Source organism: Manis javanica, chromosome 12, assembly GCF_040802235.1.
Source record: "Manis javanica isolate MJ-LG chromosome 12, MJ_LKY, whole genome shotgun sequence".
Lineage (NCBI taxonomy): Eukaryota > Metazoa > Chordata > Mammalia > Pholidota > Manidae > Manis > Manis javanica.
Genome location: NC_133167.1, coordinates 32,095,613 through 32,116,086, shown reverse-complemented (window position 1 = coordinate 32,116,086; position 20,474 = coordinate 32,095,613). Strand labels below are relative to the sequence as shown.

The 20,474-nt window shown below is 42.9% G+C and overlaps 1 long non-coding RNA gene across 1 annotated transcript in view; it reads right to left on the bottom strand.

Moving 5' to 3' along the window:
* Positions 1 to 19,969, bottom strand: part of LOC140844992 (uncharacterized) — a 57,888-nt gene extending 37,919 nt beyond the window's left edge. The window contains exon 1 of the long non-coding RNA XR_012123609.1: positions 19,495 to 19,969. This is a non-coding gene — a long non-coding RNA (uncharacterized lncRNA). The remainder of the gene's footprint in view (positions 1 to 19,494) is intronic.
* Between the last annotated feature and the right edge of the window lie 505 nt (positions 19,970 to 20,474).

Sequence of the window (20,474 nt, the reverse complement as noted above, 5' to 3'; positions counted from 1 at the left end):
GTGTGTTAGTTATTTTAGTGATGCTTACTTATTCAGTCACTAGTGCTATTCACCTAATATTTCCGTCTCCTTGATTGGACAGCACTTCCTGGCCCTACAGTGTGCACACAGGGCTGTATGATTAGTGACGGTCAATGAATTGTGAATGGAATGTGTCACTGCTGAGCCAGGACTTCATTTGATTGTTAGTGCAAGAGGCTCCAGATCTCTGTTTTTCCCTCTGTTACAGTGACCAGAGCATTCAAGATAGTTCCAGAATGAGGAGAGGTGGAACAGAGTCCCCACATGATATTTGATGAATGTACAGTGTAAAAGAGAAATAAAACTGTGTTTGGAGACACTAACATTTTGGGGTTATTTGTTACTGCAGTATGGCCTAGCTTGTCTTGACTAGTACTGGGCCACATAAAACACAGACGTGCTCTATCCAACATGGTAGTTATTAGCTGTGTGTGACTGTTCAGTTTAATTAAGTTAAAAATTCAGTTCCTCAGTCACACTAACTGCCTTTCATGAGCTCAATAGTCATGTGTGGCTAGTGGCTACCATAAGGCATAATGTGGATATAGAACATTTCCATTATTGCAGAAAGTTTTGTTGAACAGTGCTGATACAGAGAGCTAAGATTTTTATGAGAGTTGGAAATATCTTCTAACATTTTTTGATATTTTTAAGTGCACACTAATACCACCTTGGAGTTATCCTTGAAAAGTTCTGCCTTTTTAAAATGAAATCTCTGGGAGCATCCAGTGGAGGTTACCTTCCAGAAGGAAAGAAATCTCCCTGAGCAGTTACATTTCTTAGAACCAAAGCATTCAGAAGGTCTCTTCCTGAAGGTTACATTGACACAGAAGATTGACAACTTTTTGTTACTCTTGAAACCTTTCACAAATGAATTCCCAGAGCAGTTTTATTTTAGTCTATCCTCTCTGAACCTATTCATATTTTCTACTTCTAACTCCTTTCTATCCCTAAGTAGTTTAGTAGGCATCTGGTATAAGCTCTGAGGTGCTCGGTAATGAATTCACCCAAATTTGTTAGCATCCTTGTAAACACTTGCTTCTATTGTAAGACCTGTCACTAGATATTACAAGAAAATCTTCTGGGAGCCCAAAATAGAATCAAGAAATAAAATAATACTTCCTGTCTATTCATTAATTCATTCAGCAAATGCCTGGACACTAGAAATAAAAAATCGAAGTTCCCCCGAGGATCTTAGAGTCTAATGGGAGGTACGTGGGAATAAATATAAGATCCAATGGCACCATATCAGTCTGCCTGATGTACAGAGATGACAGTTAGTCTTTGTCTTGAAGTGAGAGTTTGCCAGGCAGGCAATCGAGAGGGTGAAGAAAGGATCGTCCTGTGTGAGGGAAATACAAAGCAGATAGGATGTTTTGGCTGTAGGGAATTGAAATCCTCAGTTCAATGGCTTAATTCATGAGGATTTCATTTCACATAAGAAGTCCAGAAATAGGTGGTTCCAGCATTGATTAATTTGATGGGTCAGTGACATCAACCACCCGGGTTTCTTCCGGCTCTCTCCACTGCATCTTCCGTGTCTTCCGCTGCCTTAACTCCCAGGTCGGTTCCCCTCATGGCCACAAGATGCCCCTGGGTGACAGCCCCAGGCATCAAATGCAGGTAGGACAGTGTCCAATTGGAAAAGAGTGTATAGCTCCCTGTGTGCTGCTTTTTCAAAGAAAGCACAGTGCTCCCCACATTTAGTGATCGGATGTCACATATCCACTCCTAAACTACTAGCAAGGGAAATCAGATGTCTGTTTTAGAATGGTCAGGATTTACTCCTGATGTGAAGCTGGGATCATCTTTCCCGAGGGGCAAATTCCTGAATATTCAGTTTGCTTCTGAATGAGGAAGAAGTGGGGAATGACTGTTGGACAGGCATCCGGTAGAATCTGCACAGCAGCTAATTGACCATGCGGCCTGGGAGTGCAGGGAGTGGGGCTGGGGGTGAAGAATGGCTATGAGCTTTCCCGCCTGGGGGCCTGGGTGACTTGTTATTTCGTTTATAGTCAGATGATCAGTTTGGGAGACAAGGTTACCAGCTCATTTCTAAGCATCTTGAGTTTTGGGTGTACATTGGACATTTGCAACAGCTGACCTGGGACCAGGCAGTGAGGACTGGCTGTATGTAGGCACCACCTACATACCAATGTCCTTGAAGTCCCAAAGGTGTGACTGCTCAAGAGAACATATACAAAAAGGAGAGGCACAGGGTGGGAGAAGCAAGAATCAGCAAAGGAGACAAAGCATGAGCGGCTAGGAATTGGTGGTTTGGAGACGTGGGCAGAAAACTAGAGTCATTCTGGGTGATAAAAGTTAAGAACAGTGTTCCCCCAGAGAAAAATGTCAGGAGGGTGGCAGACCATGGATTTTGGGCGGTGCTGGTCACTGGTTGCTCTAAGTGAACAATCTCTATGCAAGGTGGTCATAGAGAAATACGATGAATTAACAAGAGCAAGGTAAGGAAGGAGAAGCAGGGAATGTCTTTCAGAAACCGTCACCAAAGGGTGGAAAAGATGGAGTGCTGGCTTCCACAGAGTGTGGAAGGACTGAGAGGGCTCTGGTTTTGTGTAGCACAGGAAAGATCTGTGCACTGTTACAGACTGAAGGAGAAAGAATAGGTCAGAGGAATCCATGGAGAGTCTAAACACACTAGGCATGCTCCCTCCTTGGGCTTCTGCATGGCCCTTCCCTCTGCCTGGAGCCCTCTCTCTCCACACAGCCAACTCCTTCACCCACTCCCAGCCTGCGCTCCAAAGCCACCTGTCACCTTTGTAAAATGGAGATAATAAGAGTATCTATCTCATGGAGCCGCTTGTGAGGACTAAATGAGTTAGTACATTCAAAGTATTTTAAACAGTGCCTGGAAGATAGTAAGCACTATAAAACATAGCTAGTAGTAGTGGGGTGGGGGGACTGCAAGGGGGTAGTTATATGGGGGTTGTAGTAGACATAGTAACATGGAAGAAAAAGGGACCAGGGAAATTAAAGGAGCCAAAGCCACAGGGTTCTAGGCAGCCAGGTAAGGCAGGAGTCCAGGAGGACAATAAGAAGCCAAAGTGAAGAGTTAAATTGGGGTTTGGAATGAAGCTGGGGGAAGAAGGGCAGTAACACCTGGTTCTGGTTGGTTGTGACCGTGGTTCACCATGCTGAACCCGGCTGGTTAGCATTGCAGGCGCTTTTCTAACAAAGTGAACTTGGGTTTTTTATTAACCTCCTGCTCTAGGAAGCATTCAAAAATGAATATTCATGTTTTAAACTATAGGTATTTTTCTCTCCAAATTCTAATTCCTGCAAACTTGTATGCAATATAATAATGGCGCTGGTTTTTCTGTCCTCTCTGAGATATTTTTGTCTTTTTTCAGTTTTGTAATTTATTATGTTTAAACAAATTTATTATGTTTGAAGAAAGATCTAGGGGTTTCAAAGCAGGAAATGCAAAAGGGCAGGCTAATGGCACTAACAGAGCCCACTGCAATGGCCCCGATGGGTCATGCACGTCTGGAAAAGACAATTCCCCAAAAGGATGGCTGGGGAAGGCGGATAAAAGACCTAAGCTGGGTCATGTGACAGGTGTCACTTGAGTAACGGTATTGGGGCCAAAGATAAAAGCCCACTCCTTCTGGTCACATGATACAGCTTCATTACGCTCCCAGCAGGGGGTTACAGAGTCTGGATGCCATTTTTACTTATTTATTTATTTGTGTTTTTCCCCCCTTATTCTGTGATAATGAGAAAATGTTTAAACTCCCATCCCTGTGTTTAAGCATTTCTCCCTGCTGACAGCAGCGGGATACCCCTTGATCAACTGTCAGATTGGAAAGTGCAATTTTTCTGGAAGGTAAACAGCATGTTAGCTGGTGAGAAATAATTTTCTGTTTATTGGTAGCTGTTAGTCCAGGAGTGATGGAGCTCTGTGACAGCACTTGTCAACTGAGGAATAAGAAGCAAGTTTGGAAATACCTTTAAGATAAGCTCTGACAGTAGGGCCTTACTATTTTTTCATAGGAATATACTCTAAAAAAGTTAAAATGGGCAAAAAAAACTTTTCCTGTGTTACCAGCTCCTGGAGAGCCTTCTAGCAAAACTGACAGAATGAGGGGCCAGCTCATAGAATGCTGGAGTTGGAAGGTCCTTGTCAATAACTAAATCCAATCTCCCTGTTTACCACTGGGGAAATTGAGGCTCAGTCAAATGTCTTGGACCTTCTCACAAAATAAGAGGAAAACATAATACCTATCAATATGATACACAAATAAAGGTTATATTTGCTTTTCAGAGTCATGTGTAAAAACAAAGAGAAAAAAGTGGACAAAGTTTAAACATTTAACCTTCATATACTTAACAACCAGGCTTAATGGCTTATGTATAATGTGGACTTTTTTGCAGAGTGACTAAAAAGACATCATCCGAGTCTTTTGTGGATTAAACACACTGTCTTCAGAAAAAGATGGCTTCAATAGTAGTATATATTCTCAAGCTATGTATGTTCATTGTCCATTTCTATCTTCAATTAGGCTAAACCTGAAGTCCTGATTTGTCCCAGAATTTGCCTCACTTCTTGCTGACAGCTACAAAATCATTTCCAACTGTCAACTAGGTGCCTTCACCTAGCTGTTTCCAACAAATACGTCAAGTCCTCCATGTCCACCTTCTCCCCAATATCATAAACAAAGCAAAAAGGTCTTCTCCTTTGCCTTTCTGAATAAACAGCATCAGCATCCACCTATTATTTGCCTGACCCCCACGGTCCCTACCTCCACAATACCTTCCAGTCTGTTTTCTCCTCGCCATCTTCACAGCCAGGCTACAGGCCTGTGGTTCAAAGTGAGGTCCCTATACCAAGAGGATCAGTGTCACCTGGGAAATGGTGGGAAATGCACATTCTCAGGCCCCATACCAGACTTGCTGATTCGGAAGCTGAGAGTTGGGGCTCAGCAAATCTGCATTTTAACAAGCCTTCCAGGTGATTCTGATTCACTAATGTTTGAGGACCACTGACCCGGTGATATTCACCTGGCGCCCAGTGGTCCCCTAACTGGCTTCCAAGCCACCAATTCTTTCTTTTCAGTGGTATTCTCTCCACATGAGTGGTTCTCAACCTTGGCTGCACACTGGAGTCATCTGGAGAGTTTATTAAAAACACCAGTGCCTGGGTCCCAATCCCAAGAATTCTTGTGTAATTGATCTGGGGTACAGCATTAGGCATCAGGACTTTTGAAAGCTCCCCGTGTCATGCAGCCAGGGCTAATAATCTCTGCTCCACACTGAAACCAGGGCTATCTTGTTAAAAGACAATCAGATGATGTCACTGTCCCTCCTAGGAAAATCTCCATCAGTCATAGGATAATTCTGAATGGGGCTCTTCAACGTGGCCCTGGCTGACCTCTCCAGCTGGCTCCATCATCCTCAGGTCTCACTTGCTTCCCCTACAATAGCCACATGGAATTGCTTATCATTCTGCAAATGCAGTATTCTATTCATATCCCCAGACTTGTGCACTTACGATTTCTTCTGCCTGGAACGTCCTTCCTTCCACCTGGTGAATTCCTATTCATCCTTCAAGACTCAACTCAAAGGTCACCTTGCCTGACTGCTTCAGCCTACAGTTAATTGCTCTCTCCTCTGGGATCCCAGAGCATTCTGTTGCTATTACATCAGAGTATTGGTTCCATTTCATAGTAATTATTAGTTGATACTTCTCTCTCCTTCACCAAAACTGACTGCAGCAGGAGCAGGTCAGATGCATGCTTAGCTGTTTAACTTTATCCCCAGTATCTAGTGTAGGTTGCACATTGAGAAGAAAGTCAATGAACGTTGGTTAAGTGAATGAATTAAAACATAATCAGCAGCACTTACTGCCTTCCACTGAGATGCAGTCATGGTGTCATTCTGCTTTTCTTTCCAGAAAGTAAAGCCCATATAACTTGTATTATGTATATGATGAGGAGTCAGCCAGACTTAGATTCTGTCACTTACTAGCCTTCATTTCCTAATTTCTGAAACAGCATCAATAATACTTACTTTGTAGAGTACAAGGATTCATGTATAACACCCAGCAGCATGCTTGACACAGAGTAGGCACTAAATAAATTAAAGTTTGTATTATAATAAGTAAAACTGACTGAAAACAAAGAAAACTGAACTGAGCAGCACATCTGTTTATACATCTGTCTCCGCTTCAGAGCGTGAGCCCCTGACAGGCAGAAACTGTCTTATTTATCTGCATGTTCCCTGGGGCTGAGAGCCCAGTAGGCATTCATTAATTAATTCAGTCACTCACTCAACACCATTTATTAAGCTAATGAATGAAATGAATAATATTTGGATTCAAATGACGGCTTGCTGTTTGGGGACATAGACAGACTCACACATTTCCCCATGTTACAAAACAGAATCACAGTTGGCAGCTGGAAGGTATCTTAGAGATCATCTTTAAAGCTCCTTATTTACAGGTGAGGAAATGGAGATAACCAACCAGGGAGGCCATTGTAATTCCAATATTTAATGAAGACTGTTCTGGGTCACAGATTGATGCTAACCAAATAGGAACACAGGTCCATGTTTGTAAAAGCTGGCCTAACACTGACTTGTTGAGTGAACAATACTAGACTACAGAATCTGACTTTTCATGTGGTGAGAAACTGGGAGGTTGAGAAGAATTTAACGGGAAAAGAATCACTGGTGGCAATTTGTATTTTAGCTGATATAATCCCACAAATAAGCCTCTTTTTAAAAAAACAATTGTCTCAATAGATGTGTCCTTTCTTAATGTCACTATGTGAGAAAGCACTATTTGTGTGTGTGTGTGTGTGTGTTGGGGGGAGTCCCAGGCATGAGGGGGGTCAGCAGGCAGCCCCCACCCCAGATAACAAGCTGTTCACCAGGAACACGTGTTAGGAAAAGTGCTTGATCAGAGAGTCAACTTGCGGAACGTGTAGGGACACTAAGTGCTTTTGTCTGTCACCTCTTCCACCCCCACTTGGAATTCAGCTACAATCTGATGCAAACACTTTGCCCACTTGCAGAAGAATTTCCCACTATCAGTAAGGCTGTTTTCATACTTAGGTTATCACCAAAGGCTTTCAGAACAGCTGTTCTGTCTCCTCCCTGGGAGGCATGTGTATCTCCAGGGTAAGGGAATATGGGACCAAAAGCTACTCTGTGCAGAAATGTCTGTTAATTGAGATTTTCATTCACATTTAATTTCAGCCTATTTCCCAAGCACCGACTCTGTCCTCTTCATTTGTCTCACATGAGAGTATAGAAAACTTGGAATGGGTCGTGACAGATAAGTGAGTGAGCTGGGTTTCAAGCGCAAACCCAGCCCATGTGGTTCCCAAGTCTGAGCTTGAACCCCTACTCACGCTGTCCTCATGTCACTATAAAAAGGACCAACAGGCCTTCATACACAAAGGTTAAAGGTGCCAGTTTAGGAGTCAGGGTGCCTGGGTTTGAATCTTGACTCTCAGCTTTATAGCTGAATAATTCTGGGCAAGCATCATGTGCTTATTTAACCTCATTGGGCCTCAATTTTCTCATCGGTAAAAATGTGTCTAATAATAGTACCTCTCTCTAAGGGGGTTATTGTGAGACTTGAAAGGGTCTGACCCACCAAGGGTGTTCAATAAGTGATAGCTTTACCTACTAGTATTACCAAATCACCAAAAATACAATCAACATTACAGATTTGCTCCCAGCTAGGGAATGGGCATGTGTGTTTGTGTGTGCACAATGCATCAATGAGAAGAAACAATAGCAACTATTTACTGAGGACCTGATTTGTGCCATGCAGTAAACTAGGTGCTTTATGTACATGACCTTGTGTCTTACATACATGACCTTATGCATTCCTTGTAGTCATCCTCCAAGGTAGTTAATATTAGTGTCCTCCTATTTAGATGAAGAAAATGAAGCTCAGAGAGGTTGTGACTTGCTTGAGATAACACAGCTAAAACATGATGGAGCTAAACTCTGGTTCCAAGACTGATTCCAGAACATGTGCTTCTATCACTAAGATACAATGTCTCTCCAAAGTAATAAACCTTAAAAAAAATTCCAAAAGTCATTACCTTCAACTGTATAAAATCTAAGAAATTGCTTTGAAAGGTGCCAACTTATCCCATCAATGCTGCCATTGTTCTTATTCTTTGGCCCCTCAGAACCATCCACAACCCTCACAAGAAAACCAGTTTCATTCAATTATATCAGCCTCATCTTTTAATCTAAAATGGTATTGCTTAACTTGATTATTCACCTTATTCCCCAGACTTTGATCTAAATGAATTTTGGCTGTTGTTAAAAATCAAATCCACCTTTAAAGGATAAGTATTTGGCCCATGAAGATACCCCAAAGAATGCACTTAAGTGTCTAAAAAGAAACAATCCAGAGTGTTTTAACAGTATCTTTGGAGTAAGTGATTTGTCTTCCAAGGAGACCGCTTTGAAGGGGAGACTCATGTGGGATGCATAACCTCTGGTATGTTTATTTAAAACATACCTTAAATTTCCTTATATATATATATATATATATATATATATATATATATATATATATATATTCACAAGTTACTTGCCTGAAAGCCCCAGACATTCAACTCTGCTAAGGCAGAGGAAATTCATCAGATCACTGAATCCTTTTCAATTGTGTCATGCCTGGACTTTTAAAGCTTTATTCAATGGATTATAGACATGAGCAAAAGGGCTCACTGAGGAAAGGCCAGGGACCGCCCCACGCATACACCTCGGATCTGCAAGGCTGACCCCAAGCCAGAGATGGCAGCTAGTGGCTAGAGAGAGAGTCTTGGGCTCTGAAGAGATAAATGTGAATGTTGGACAGTGTTTTTATAGGAAGTCAGCAATCCTCTAATTCACAGGGAGCTGCCCTCAAGTTAAATGCCTCCCAACTGCTAGAAACTTGGTATTGCATCTGATCCCAGGCAGTGCAGGGTAACTTTTGACAATATTTCTCCATGTGCCTCTTATGTGGCCTGCCATTTGATAATCAATTTAATGTTAGACGTATGGGACTGCTGTTCTCAGTCTCCACTAGTCAGGGTGGCTAGCCCAGCCCAAAGACAGTCTAATGGGTTAGTCATGACATCAGACTCTACTGAAATCCCTTCTTTCAAATTTACTCAAAGCACAGCCCATCTACTTTTTGCAGTAGCATAACTTTGGTTTCTTTAAGCTCTTTGTCACTATTAGTTTTGCCTACACTGCTGCCCAGGTCCTCCCAAAGCCCACTCCACCCCCTCATCACACTGTGCTCTCCACATGTTCGCCACCTGAAATTCCCCAGATGGCAAAATGTATACAACATTCTAATTGTACAAGTAAGTCTGTCTTCACTTACTTCAGCCTGGTTCCCATTTGTCTTATCAGTTAAATGGTAAAACTTTGATTTGTGTGGTAGGCAGAAGAATGCCCCCCCCCCCAAATGTCTACATCCTAATCCAGGAACCTGTGAATATGTACCATTACCTGGCAAAGCGGAATTAAAGTTGCAAGTAGAATTAGGTTGCTAACTGGCTGACTTTAAAACAGGGAGATTATCCTGGATCACCCAAAGTTAATGTTATCACAAGGTCCTTAAAGATACAAGTCAGAGGCAGAGGAGGTCAGAGTGCAGTGATACAGAACTGGACCCACTACTGCTGGCTCTGAGATGGAAGAAGCCACTAGCCAAGGAGTATGGGCAGCTTCTAGAAGCTAGAAAGGGCAAGAAAACAGATTCTCCCCTACAGCCTCCAAAATGGAATGCAGTCCTGCTGGGACCTTCATTTTGGCCCCGTGAGACCCATTTCAGTCTGATGAATGACAGAATTTAAGATAACAAACTGTGATGTCTTAAGCCATTAAATTTATTATATGATTTGTTACAGAAGCAATAGGAAACAAATACAGTTTGCTAGTATCTAAAATCAGAAAATACAACTCACTCACATTTTTTTTGCCTATCACTTTCAAAAAAATATCCAAATCTCAAGAAAAGCTTCAATAAACCATTTACTTTTAAGCAAGATCTTAGATTGGGTTATCTTGAAACAGACTCTGGCATGGAAAGTTGGGGGCCACAGGTTTATTGGGGAGAGCTCTTGGGGGATGCACCTGTAAGAAGTGAGGACCCAGCAGAGGGTGATGCTGGCCTCAATGCAGCAGCATCTTAGGCCCTAGTTGATAGTACAGGCAACTCTGGAGCTAGGGCAGCCCTTCAGAATTGTCCCAAATTAAGGCAATGATGCTGAACTTCTGTAGCCACATCATCCCGTCTGGGAGGGAATTACGGCCTTGGACCAGGCAGTTCCTGGTAGCCCTAGGAACACAGCTATGAGTCATCAACAGCTGCCATTCCCAACTGCTGGGGGACAAGTGGGTTGGCCCTGGGAGGGGACCTGGGAAGGCACTATAATATTTGATGCAAGCAATCAGTATTTCTAGGGTATATCAGATCTACTGAGAACTGAGATCTGTCTATATTCCATCTTGTCTTGATACAACGGATATGAAGAACTCTTATTTGTCTGGTGCTTTTATGTAGCAAATACTATGCATCAGGATTTTACACTCATCATCTCTAACTCTACCAAAGTAACTACCAATTTGTTCCACTCTACAGAGGAGAACACTAAGGCTCAGAGGCTCAGACTGGTCAACTAACTCGTCCCAGGCTATCCACACAAGTGGCAGAACCAGATTTTGACATCAAAGTCAGCCCACTTAATTCCCAGTCTGCCACAGAATCACATGGAGTAAGTCCTCAGAAGGCAAATTAATGCTTAGAAACATCAATCTGACACCACAAGATTCTTGGCCCTCAAAAAATATAAGATATGATTGCTATACTCTGCTTCCTAAATAGGAAAAGGGGTCCTAAGACCAATTGATTAAGGTCATAAACAGTTGAAATGACCTTCTGGTGGCCCAGAGGGTGGGGTAGATCAAGGTTTGTGCTACATCCTGTCAATCCAAGTTAATTATATTTTTGCCTCACATTGTACATGGTGAATCAGGTCATAATTTTTACATATGCCTCCATGCTCTCTTTCCAAACAGAAGCTCCTAGGGGAAATGCATCAGGATGGTCTACCTTTTCTTGTACAGCCCTTAGCACTGCGATGACATAGGATAGCATATAATAAATAGCATTTGATGATTTCTTCCCTTACACTCATGGCCAGACCCCAGCTAACAGCCTATAACACAGTATCGTTCAGTGTAGCACTCTCTCCTGAGGGTTCTGTCTAGAAAACATGGTGCTCTGAAAAACACTGCAAAAGCTCCTATTTAATGAGGATCCTGGTGTCCCATGATGGATGCTGTACAGTCACAGACTGGCTCAGGGGTTCATAGCCATGTGAGCCCATTAACAGTGTCTGGTTCTGGGGTAACATACTTCAGATCCTGGAGAGGAGAAGGTGGTCACCGGAGTGCAAAAGTGAAAGCGTTTATTATAAATAACACTGAGTGACCTGGAGTAAACACAGCTGTGCCCCTGTGGTGTCTTGTCAGTGGTGCTCCCTTAGTAGATTAAAGAAATCCATGTTTTATGGGGCCATCATTTATTCTGTATATACACCACAGAAGGCTGCTTTTCCATCAGACCTTGCTTGCTACATGGAAGGTTTCAGGTCCTGGGATTATATGAAGCCAAGAGATGCTTCGCTAAAACACGTATTGTTGCTGGTTCTAATATTTTCAAAGGTGATGAGGATCAGTTCTTATTGGTTCCTACATGATTTACACAGCATTTCTGGCTCTGCTGTGACTTGTAGCTGCCTTACTGATTGCTTGCAGACTCTCCCTGTGCACCCTCTGGCACCCTCCCCTGCATCTGGGGTGGGTGGATGGAATGAGCATGAGACTTTATCTAGGAAGTTTTGGGGCCTGACTCTGTCATCAACTAGCTGTGGGGATTGGGGCTATTTTTTTTAACTCACTGAGCCTTATTTTTCTCATCCTTAAGTGGAGACAATGAGCTCTGTTTTCTGATTGTGCTGAGTTGGATCTCAGTCCCCAAATGAGGGGTCAGAGTCGAAAGGGAGTAGCAGTACAGAGTAAATTGCTGGGGGAAAAAAATAGAATATAGGTCAACATTATTATGTTTGTATAATATTATATTATTATATACATATTAATAAATATAAATACTTAAGCATATAAATTAAAAATCACACAAGGTTTGTTTATAGAGATATTATATATGTATATGTGCCTATACATGTATACATAAAGCCCTCATGTGATTTCACATGTACACAATGAGGACAGCAGTATACACATAATTTATACTACGCTTGTATTGGGGTGAGCTTCCAGGGCCACAGCATGGGCACCACTGGACTTGTGTTGTAGTCGTGGTGGTAAACCAACGGCCACATGGTGGTTTTCTCACAAGACTTCCATCCCTTCTCCAACCACTTCCTCCCCATTGGTCAGAATTAGATGTAGAGAAACTGTGCCTTTTGTTGTTCTACCTTCTACAAACTGAGATGATTAAGAATTTTCCTCAACATTTAAGAAGGTTATCCTGAGTCATCCTAATTAGCATGTGTGTCTACATTCTATACAAGTGGGTGTTTTTAGAAAAAGCTTTCACTAGAATGAAACCAAACTCTTAAAGTTTCTGTTTATATAGGAACTTGGCTGCCTCTCCTCCATTCCAAAAGAAAATAACAACATATAACCTACTAAAATAATGCAGTTTTGCTGTCACAAGCTCAGGGCCACTGAATGTTTTTACATTCACTTCTGTGCCGAGGGCCCACTATGCGTCAGGCATGTTGGTAGGCCCTGGGAATTTATAAATCTCTGGGTCATCAGCCCCTGAGGTGCTCACAGGGACACCGGGGAGATGTAAAAGCCAACAGAGCATGTGTCAAGTGATGAAATTTGTACAGAGTTATGGGCACAAGTAACCTACCTGGGAATCCAGAGAAGGTTTCCCAGAGGCCTTAGCTTCCTAAGGAGTGGGCTGAATTTTGCCAGATAAGAAAGAGTGGATAGGAGCACAGCACACAGGACAGAAAGAACCAAATCATGAAGGCATGGAGGTGTGGAATTGCACAAGAGGACTAGACAGCAGAGCACACCATTCTGAATGACCAGAGAATAGAGGGTGTTAGGGGAGGTGTCAGGAGATGACTTAGCAAGGTAGGCAGCGGCATTTTCTGAAGAGTTGTACCTATTTTGACTTTACCTTATAAGCTTGAAGGCTTGTAAGTAGGAGACAAGTATGATCGTGCAGTGGGGTACCCCACTGAGGACTAAACATATATTTTTCCTTTTTTCATCAGCAAATTAAAGGCTTTGGGGATGGACTGAGACACATGAGTTAAATCTTTAAAAATCAGATCAGTATTTAGTTGTGTTAATTACCAGAAGATCATAGGGCACTGTAGGATATTATTTTATTATCACTACCAGGGCACACACTTATGCAAACACACAAACACAATACCACTTTAACTTGCCACATTAAGATTTGCTTAAAACTGGAATGTATTCATTTCATTAAAATTTTTTCTTAAATATAATGGCTTTGTTTTTAACACCTCTCTTGAGATTCACACACTATAGTCACATACTGTACAATTCACTCATTTAAGGTGAACAATTCAATGACTTTTGGTATATCCACAGAGCTGTGCAAACATCACCACAATCAATTTTAGAATATTTTCATCACCCAAAAAAGAAATCTCATGGCCCTTTGTCATCACCTCCTAATACCCATAGCCCTTAGCCCTAGGCAACAACTAATTTATTTTCGCTCTTTATAGATTTGCCTATTCTGGACATTCATATAAATAAAATAATATAATCTGTGGTCTTTTCTGATTGGCCTTTTCCCTTAGTATGCTTTCAAGTTTCATTCATGGATATATCAGTACCTCATTCTTTGTTGTGGCTGAATAATATCATGTGGATATAGCACATTTTATTTATCCTTTCATCAGTTGGTGGATATTTTGGTTGTTTCTACTTTTTGACTATTATGAACAATGCTACTATGACCACTGACATACAAGTTTTCATTGGATATATGTTTATATTTCTCTTGGGTGTATACCTAGGAGTAGAATTGCCGGGTCTTATGTTATTTCTATGCTTAACCTTTTGAGGAATTGCTGGACTCTTTTTCAAATCAGTGGTACCATTTCGCATTCCCACCACCAATGAATAGGAAACTATTCATTTCACCGTCAAATTCTCATTAGCTCTAAAGGAATTCCCCTTGCATAGGAGGACTGGCTCCTGGCCCTTAATCCTGAGGGAAGCAATAGGAAGTGTTTGCCACAGCTGCCTTTGCTTTCCGCCCTGCTGGGAATTGATTTTAGAGTATACAGGCCACCCCCTTTGTATCAGGCAGACTCCACCTCTGGGACAGTTGGAATGGAATGCTTGTTTCTTAGGAGTGTTTTGAGGAAGAAAATTCTTTGTGATCCTTGGAATGGAATAGCATAGTTTTATGGAGTCTGTTGATGGTGGTTGCCACAACAAAATGAATAGCTGTAATAGCTAAAATTATTGAACATTAGCCTTGGAAGGGACAGTAAAGGGACCACCCAGGCTAGGCATGGTAAATAAGCCCAGCACACAAGGGCTTCAGTTGTAGGTGTGTGGGATTATGGAGTTGTGTCCAGGCTCAGGAAAAGGGCTGGGATTGATTAGCAATGCCTGCCCTGGTGACAGAGGCCAGCAGTGGTGGCACATAAGCTACCTATTTGCTTTCCCTGATTGAAGCCAGCTACAGTACAGCAGAGGCTGCAGCCAGGGTCACACAGCTGGTTAATGACAGGGTCGGAACAAGAATCAGTTCAATGTCTTTCGTCTGCACCAGACTGTCCCCAGTTCTGAAAAGTGCCTCCTAAAGGCACTCATTTAGGGACAGGAATGGGGTTACCAGGTCAGCAGGTCAGTTTCTATCGTGCTATGTTCAGACGATTCTCACCAATGCCTGTGGGAATTACTCCATCAGGGTAACTAGTTAATGATTATAAAGGCTTGGCAAATGCTAACTAATAAAGAGGGGCCATTCCCACCTCCTGAACCCCCATATCTCCAGCGCTCATGTGGAACGCCCTTTGAAGTGCACAAACTTGATGCGTTTGTACACAGGGAATGTTGAGGGGGATGGGTTTGGACCAAAGAAAATAAGTTAAACCCCTTCTGGTGTGAGAAGGAAGGACTGTGTGTGTGCTTTCCACTTGAACAAAGAGAAAAGGAGCTCCATGTCTAGTCCATAGATATCAAACCCAACGGTCATTTGGGAGGAGAAAAGTGATTTTTCTAAAGGGGAGAAATGAATATTGACTAAAAAAGATAGCCATTTTTTAAATCCTCAAATCCACTTGGATTTCATTAGGATATAAAATATGCCTTAGTTTCTCCTTTTCCACTCTATTAAGGAATTAAATTACATACCAACAAAACATTACAAAGAAAACTCAAAGGCCTTTTGTAACTCCTATCTTTTCTTTCTTCCTAAATGGTATTGTATAAAAATAGTATGAAATAACATGAAAATGATCACTGTTTTCCTTCTGTCTCCCTCCTTTTTCTTTTTTCCTCCCAGCCATCACTCGAGCACCTACTCTATGCCCTGCATTATGTCAGGATGCAAGGAGTGAGCCGTGTTCCTGAGCCTGAGGAGCTCAGCAGGGCCTGGGCTGTTCCCTGCCCGGGGCACAGCCACAGGCTCTCCCACAGCCTGAGGAGGAGGAAGAGACAACGGCCTCCAGGGAAAGGGGAAGGTCAGGAAGGCTCCCAAGAACAAGTAGGTGGTCAGTGGGCAGAGAAGTGAGAGAAAGCATTGCATAGTCAGGATGCACAAAGGCATGGAAGGCTTCTAGAACTGCAAAAAGTTGAAAATACTGGAGCCAAAGGTGGACATGGAGGAGGGGCAGTAGAGGAGCAGCAGGAGGTGAAACTGGGAGAAGGAACTTCTTTTCCGAGGTCTCTGGGGGTGAACCTGACTCCATACCCCTTCTGTGGAAAAAAAATCATCAAATTCTCAAAACTCAATGCATGCAGACAGGGTGTGTGGGTGTGCATGTGCGTGAAAGAGAGAAACCACATTTTATTTATCCATTGATTTTTTGATGGACATTTGAGTTGTTTTTACTTTGGGGCTATTATGAATAACACTGGTATGAACATTTAGGTACAAGTTTTCAAGTGTCCATATATTTTCATTTCTTTGGAGTATAGACATATGACTAGAATTGCTGGGTCATATGGTAACTCCGTTTGACATCTGAGGAACTGCCAGACTGTTTTCCTGGTTACCTTTTAAAATCTGAATTAAAAGGTAACTTTAAGCCTTCAAAATATATGACTTTCTGCTAACAATTGTACATAGCAAACTGTGCTTCTCAAAGACTCTATGTTTATTATCATCAAATGACAAAACTAAAACAATACAGTGATAAGTTTGATGTCCTTAATTCAAGGGGAAAAAAATCCATGGATTTGGGGAGAACAGGGCCCCACAGGCAGTGGAGCATCTTCCCAAGGGATTTTGGGCAAGAGTGAATTTCACAGTATATGAGAGGTGACAAGAGGCAATGTGGAAACAGCACAATTGGCCAGGAGGCTGGGGATTTCCTTATAAGGCTAGCAGGTCCTATTTTCTAGGGTAAGCTAAGCCAGCTAAAGCTGAGCTGGAGGATCACGATTGCTGTTACTGTTCCTGGACAGTGAGGTGATTCCTGTTAACTAGGCTGATGTAGGTTTAAATTTGTGACAGGGGCTGGGCCCTGGGAGGCCTCCATTGTGTGGGTCCCAAAACCAATTAATCATTATATAAGCAGGGCAGCTTTTTATCCCTGCAGTTCAGGACTGAAACAGCCTAGGACTCAGGGAGCCAGGGTCACAGGGGTCTAGGTCTAAAGGGACCTCCATCCTCCCAGAGGAACCCCAGGCTGGTGCCTCAGACTCACGGAGAAGTAGCTCCCTTCCTGCCTGGCCTAAAACCTTTCCTTGATTTTATACAGAGGTACTGACTTTCCTCAATGCTCACATTACGTCCTCCCTCCCCCTAGACATTGACACATGTCTATGGGATCAATTAGGTTGAAAGCAAAGGCCTAGATAATTCTGGGGCTTCTCTATTCCTGTAACAATCCAGGGATGTGAAATATACAGCAAGTGAGACCCTCATCAGGCCCAGAAGATCTGGGCAATATATCCTTGACTGGTAGGGTTCCAAGAGCCCAAATTGGAGGGGACAGTGGAATGAAAAAGATGTCATCAAGCCAGGCAGCAAGGCTGCAGTGGCAAAAGGCTGATCCTGCATAGTTGATTGCCCACCTACTACGTGCCAGGTGCTCTAGGTACAGCACCTCATTTATGCCCATTTTTACAGAGGAGGAAACCAGGAGTGCAGAGATGGGAAACCAAGAGCTCGGTTGCCCCACAGCAGTAGAAGGCAAAACTGAACTGAAGACAGTGGGTCTGAGTCCCCAGATTGGCTCAGAACTCAGCCACCCTCCCTGTGATCTGGAGCATGGAGACTGGACCAGGAGTGAGGGCTTGGCTCCATTAGCCCAAGCTTCCATTCACCTTCATTCAGTGGCCTTAAGGCACCAGCTCCTGGCCCTACCCAGCAGAGCGGCTGTCACTGCTATTTTGGAGGCAATCATATAATTTTAATGACTTGCAAAATCTCCCCATGAGAAGGGAGGAAGAGTTGAAATTATGGTCAAGCAATTTGCATTGCGAATCAAGTTATCCTCCCTCCTGCTCTCCAAGAATATGCAGAAATAAATGCCTCCTAATGAACCCTGGGGGGCTGAGGCTTTGATATGAAATCTGCTGCAGGGGTAAAGAGTTCCAGGCGGACTGAGACCCAGCATGAAGTTGGAGCTGGAGGGCCAGGGCCATCCCCTTCAGAGGGAGGGAGAAAGGAAATTGGATTATCTTGCTAGCAGTTGGTGTTTTTCTCTCTCTCTTAGAACCATAGATGAGAGCCACCATCCTTCAGATGGGGGGAATTCAATTTAGCCCTATTTAACCAGCCAGCTTCTCACTCCACTCCTACCTCCCAACCCTGGCCTCACTCACTAGCCCTCAAGCTCCTTCCAGACTCCCTGGGCCTTCATAGACCAAGAGCCCAAAGCCTTTGACTTTTCCAAAACTAAAGAAGATCTATCTCTTCAAGATAGATAGATGATAGACAGATAGGTAGAGACAGACAACCTCTCTCTCTGAAGCCAGATAGCCTTAGGTTCTGGTGCCCACCAGGAAAATACCACCCCTCCTGCCTGCCCCGCTGCCTCCAGGCTCCGTGTTTATTCAGCACAGTGAGGTGTGTGTGTAAGCAAGTGCGTGCTTGCAGGAATGAGCCCTGTGGGGGCTGGCCTGTGAGCCAAGTGGTGTGGGTCTGAGGGCATGTGGATGTGGTATTTGTGTGGGCTGGAGAGTGTGGTAATGATGGTTTGCATGGACTTGTGAAAGAGAAGAGGTGGGGAGGCCCGTTCACAGCCTGGGCTGGGGAGATCACAGGGATGGGCACACGCCCAGCCTGGACAAAGGCGAACTGCAGAAGATCTGAGCTCTGTGTCGGCTCCGCCTCTCTGCTGCCTCCTGGCCCTAAAATTCCCTGGAACTGCAAACACATCCTCCTGATGAAGATTTCTCATCTTTTGCTGCTGGCCCTGCCTGAGAGGAAGCCTAGAAGCCAAGCAAGCCCCTGGTGGGAAATGAGGACTTGCACCGTGGGGCAGGGCCTCTCAGTGGCTAAGACAGATGGTGTGTCCATCAAAACTGCTTTCAAAGCCCAAGTCCACCCATCAGAAAGAATAAAACAATTTGTTCTAGCCCCATATTTCCTCATCTGGAAAACAGGGCTAGTAAAGGACCAGCCTCTGAATTTTGGTAAACATTCATGTGCTAATAAATGTGAGTTATTATTAGGGTTAAAGGGTTGTTGGTAACTGCTCAGCACTTTAGGATCTCATTATTGCAACTGGGCTTGGGATAAGATGATTCAACCGTTGTAAGATGTTCTGAACAGCAGGCAGAGGCCTGTGGGTTAGGGCTATATATACCCAAGAGAATAACTAACTTAACCTATGGTACAAGGAAGCTCTCTTCTGGTAAGGGTGATTTCAGGATTTGCTTGTTGGTGATGGCCCAGTGTACATATGTTTAGGGAATTTCTGAAAAAAAGAGGTTGGAGGGGAGTCTGTTATAGATTAAAATGAGACAGAAGAGTCATAATCAAATATGACTGGGAACATTGGCTAGATTCTGGTTTAAATAAATCAAATATTTAAACATTATAGCATGATCAAGAAAATTTGAACACTGAATGGGTTATTAGATAATATTAAGGAATTGTTAATATTTTTAGATGTGACCATGGTATTGTGGTTATGTTAAAAGACCTGATAGGCTTTATCTCTTAGAAAAATACTGAAATGAGTGAAATGATAAAATGTTTTGGATTTAGTTTAAACTTACCTAGCTGGGTGTTCTCAGCTGCCGCGGTGGAGCCACCGGTCTGCAACGCCGGCGTCGCCTCCAGCTCTCCAAGCTCCAGCCAAAGAAGACGGTAAGTAAAGAGGTCTCTGTGCCATGGCTCATACAACAGACTGCCTGCAAGTGACCCGTAGTAAGGCACGAAGGAAGCAACTAGCTGTAAAAGCCACTCTCAAAAGTGTGCCCTCTACTGGACGGGTGGAGAAACCGCATCGTTACAGGCCCAGTACTGTGGCACTCAGTGAAATGAGACGTTATCGGAAGTTCATTGAACTTCTGAATCTCAAACTTCCCTTCCTGTGAGAAATTGCTCAGGATTTCAAAACAGATCTGCACTGCCAGAGTGCAACTGTTGGCACTTTGCAGGAGGCAAGTGAGGCCTGTCTGGTTGGCTGTACTGAAGACACCAACCTGTATGCTCTCCATGCCAAACGTGTAACAACTATGCCAGAAGACATCCAGCCAGCATGCCGCACACGTGGAGAACATGCTTCAGAATCTGCTATACTGGGAAACATTTTGTTCTTTAAATAAAAAATTATCTTCTTCCTATTATTGGTCATTCTGAACGTTAGATATGTTTTTTTTCCATGGGATCAAAAGGTACTTAAGTATAAGATTGCAAGTGGAAAAATAGAGAACAGAAATCAGGTATTGGCAGTTTTTCCATTTTCATTTATGTGTGAATTTTTAATATAAATGTGGGAACATGAAGCATTAACGCAAATCAAAATGTTGCAGTGAACAAGTTTCAGCAGTTCAACTTTATAGCAATTATAAATAAGCCTGTTAAATTTTTCTGGACAATGCCAGTATTTGGATGTTTTTTAAAACAAGAATCATGTCTTATTGATGACAACAAAATGGTGTTTGTAGCATTTTTATCATAGATTCCATCCACTCCCTATACTTTTCTGAGTTATCCTATATGCAAGTACATGTTTTTAATGTTGTCTGTCTTC